The sequence below is a fragment of the Marmota flaviventris genome, chromosome 16, assembly GCF_047511675.1.
Source record: "Marmota flaviventris isolate mMarFla1 chromosome 16, mMarFla1.hap1, whole genome shotgun sequence".
In the NCBI taxonomy this organism is placed as follows: domain Eukaryota; kingdom Metazoa; phylum Chordata; class Mammalia; order Rodentia; family Sciuridae; genus Marmota; species Marmota flaviventris.
The window spans coordinates 63608969-63612770 of NC_092513.1; the positions used below are offsets into that span (position 1 = coordinate 63608969).

Genomic DNA, 3802 nt, shown 5'->3' on the forward strand with positions numbered 1-3802 from the left:
CTCTGTCAAATGAATAGCTAAAAAATATTTTCTCTCACTCTCTAAGTTGTCTTTTCACTCTGTTTATTAGCAGAGGCTTTTAAATTTGATCCATTCCTCATTGTTAGTGAGCAGGTGGTACTAGTGCCTCCCTTCCCCTAAGAAATTCAGTTCCCTGTGGACCTGGAGTCCATGATGAAGAGGAGCATCCCCCATGCAGAGGGGCTGAAGGTGGGGTCTCTGTCTATCATTCCTTCTGAGCACAGGTGATGAGGGGCTGTGGGTGCTCCTCTATAGAACTTGCCAATGACATTATCTTGTTGAAAACCACATAACACAGAGTGCCCTTGTGCTTAAAAAGTTTCCTTCCAAGAACCTAAAGGTAAGATGCAGGACTAGGGAGCAAGGAGGACATGGTGGCCTAGAGTTGTGCTCCTCAAAGGAGGGCTTCATCTGCCAATTGATCAGTAAAACTAATGGCAAACGAATCAGACCTGCAAGAAATAAGGCATATCTGTGAGGACTTTGGAAACACACTTATTATCCTGCCACCAGCAAGGAACCTTGCCCTAAGATTTGCAGAAAGCCCTTTGGAATAGAGGTTTTCATTTGTAACAAATACTGAGCAGTCTCTTTTGTGTGTGTGTGATCAGCTTGTGGTCTTGCTCCACCTTGGGGACATAGTCTGGCTTCGTTGAGAGTTTTTGCAATTTTGATGCTCTCTCTCTAAATACTTGAACTTGACCCCTTTCACCAAGCTCTCCATCTCTGCCTTCAGGGTCTGGATCTCTCTTTTATTCTTGAGGAGAATCTGGTAAATGGAGTTAAACTTGTTGATGATCCTCTTCTCATCTTCCTTTATCTTGCGTATAGAGTTCGCCTCATAGGCATCAATGAGAACGTTCATTTACATGTATTCCATCTCAGCTGTTTCATCTTCCTGTCTGCAGCCTTCCACAAGCTCTGCTACCTGGTTCTTATGTCCTCCAGTGCTCTTTATGCCTGTTGATACAACTGTACATGATGGTTAGTTTATGTTTCAGTTTATTTTCCAGATCGGGGCAGGTCAGTTTCATGGACACCAGAGAGGAGGCCTTGTGCTCCACCAGGAAAATGTGGCAGATACGCTGGGCATATCTGGGGCAAAACAAGTCCCGCAGGCAGTTGTGCTGAGAGCATTTGCAGTGCAGCAGGTTTCCAAATGGCAGCTGCAACAGATGGTCTTGGAAGGCAGGGCTCTCTCGGGATGTGGCTGCAAGTGCTCCTGACAGAAGGAGGCCATGCACACTAAGCAGGTCTTCACGGTCTCCTCCACTTTCAGACAGTGGTCACAGACCACCGGGTGTCCGGTCTGGGGGCCACCAGGGGAGCGTGGTGTCCAGTTAGTGGTGGGTGCCTCCTCCAGCGCGGCCTGTAGAAACTGGTTCACCAGGGCGCATAGTGCCATGTTCTTCTGCCCCGGGAACTCTGGGGAGACAGCATGTTACTTGGGCACTGGCATGGCTTGCCCTGGATGGCCCACGTATCGTTCAGGCAACACCCGCAAAAGTTGTGGCCACACGGGGTGGTGGCCGGCTCCATGAAGTGCTCCATGCAGATGGAGCATGACAGCTTCTCGCCAGCAGGAACAGCTCCACAATGGCACTGGACTCCTAGGCTGGAGACCAACACATGACCATCCCCAGGCTGTCGAGGACATTGTATCCTGTTGTACTCAAAGTTTAAATACTCATACACTGCTGTCCTGGCCCATCCAGTGGTCTTATTATGGTAGGCATAAAACCTACAAGCCATCTAACTGGAGATTGATCCCAGGGTAGTGTTTTACCGCTGACCACATCTGCAATCCTTTTTATTTTTGTATTGTGTTTTTTTATTAGGGTCTTGCTAAGTTACTTCTGGTCTCTAAGTTGCTGAGGCTGGCTTTGAACATGTGATCCTCCTGCCTCAGCGTTCTGACTTGCTAACACAGGCATGCACCACTATGCCCGGATCATCTAACTAACTTGAAGTTGTGAAACTGAAATGTGAACAGAAATCAAGAAGATCCATTTTGACAAATTGTAGAAGATAGTGTCTTTGTCTAAACTCAAGGATTTAGTCACTGTGTGGAGATTTGAAAATATGAGCAAAATGGGGCTAATGCTTAAACTAAGTGTGTCCTAAACATGTCTCCATACTTAGTGATAAATTTTTTCCCAGAGTGGCTTCTGTATATGGTGACCAGTAACCTAGCTTGTTATACAAATTGTAAACCAGTCTAAGGTTAGGAATGCACTTTTAACTAAGCAACTAAATCTCCGTCAATCACAGCAACTCAGCTTCAGACCATCACAAGCTCTTGACTGATCTGACCATTAGCATATAGGTCAGAAATGCTGACTGCACCCAATCAGAGGGTTTCCATATGGCACTTTCTTTTCTCTGGCAGTGAATGTAATCTGCTGAGGTCATCTTTGGTCCCAAGTGCAACCTTGTGCTGCTATATCCTTTTTGTTCTCTTTCCTTAGGCAAGTTTTGCTAAATTAAGTGTTCTCAATTTTTCTTAAAACGATTCCCATGTATGAACCAATTGTGAGAACCTGCCAATGTTTGGGAGTGACCCAAAGACTATTTTCTGACCATCTTTGAGCCATCTAGGAGTAGGGTAAGCTGAAGGACCGAGAAACACAGAAGAGGCTGTCTTAGGAATAACTGCTTTTCCCACCACAGGGTCAAAAGATAGACCACAGCTTAAGAACTCTGGGATGGGAGAGATGATGATACCAAGAGTACTACCAGATGAGAGGATCGAGGGGAAAACTGAGAGGACCAACCAGAGGAAATACAGGAGCAAGGCCCTGGAAACCCCAGGGAATGCCAATGGAAGTGTCCCCTCTGAATGCATGTGCAGTCCAGACAGTATCCTGTGGGCTCAGGGAAGAGCAGCAACCATCAAGTGAAATTTTCTTGCTCTTTTACTCCCAGGGTAGCTGCTGGACTTGAAGACAAGACCACTAGCCCTGTTTGGCGGAAGAGGTAGATGTACCACATGCAAATGGAGACATCTACTTGCTGCTTGCTGGCCTGGCTCTGCAGGATTCCAGCAAGCCTGGCTGTTCCTGAGAGAGAAACTTCGTGTTTCAATGCAATTTCAAGTTTTGACTATTAACCTGGGACTGGCAGTGTAATTACTGCAGCCAGACCTCATTTTGTTCCTGGAGAGAACTAGTGGATTTTTCCTTATCTGAACATAAGCAGGTGAGCCATGGGAACCCTAAATTTCACCCAGTAGCTAGAGACACCTGTACCCAGGAGCAAGTGTGCATAGGCAGTGTGGAGGGAACAAAGTCAGTTTTGAAGAGATCTATGAATGCAGCTTATTCACAGTGAAAGCAGCAGTAACTAGGATTACAGAAAACAATCCTTTAACACCAGAGTAAATTAGTAGAAACCCACTAAATATCATGTTAAAAAAGTGATTTGTAAAATTACTTGAAAGAACGTTTATTTTTTTTCTCAGCACTATAAATATGTAGTGTGTATTAAACATTAGTTTTTGTGCTACAACAGTGTTTAATTTTGGAAACATTATGCCACAATTGTGTGTACTTTATTTAGCAAGTAAAAGTTAAGTTGGCAATCAATCGTGCAGTAAAAATAAAAACAATGATAATATCAACATCATTCAATAGGAATTATGCAAAGTGTTTTAATATTGTAACTCATTTCCTGTTCACTACAATGTTATTAACATTCATTCTCATTTTAGGAAGTGATGTTTGGAGATACAAAATGACTTGCTTAAGTCATACACCTAGAATGTGGAAAGTTTCTGTCACTC

General features: G+C 44.3%; 1 pseudogene; it reads right to left on the minus strand.

The window, feature by feature from the left end:
• Positions 1-584: 584 nt before the first annotated feature.
• LOC114106267 (E3 ubiquitin/ISG15 ligase TRIM25 pseudogene) lies at positions 585-1773 on the minus strand (annotated as a pseudogene).
• Between the last annotated feature and the right edge of the window lie 2029 nt (positions 1774-3802).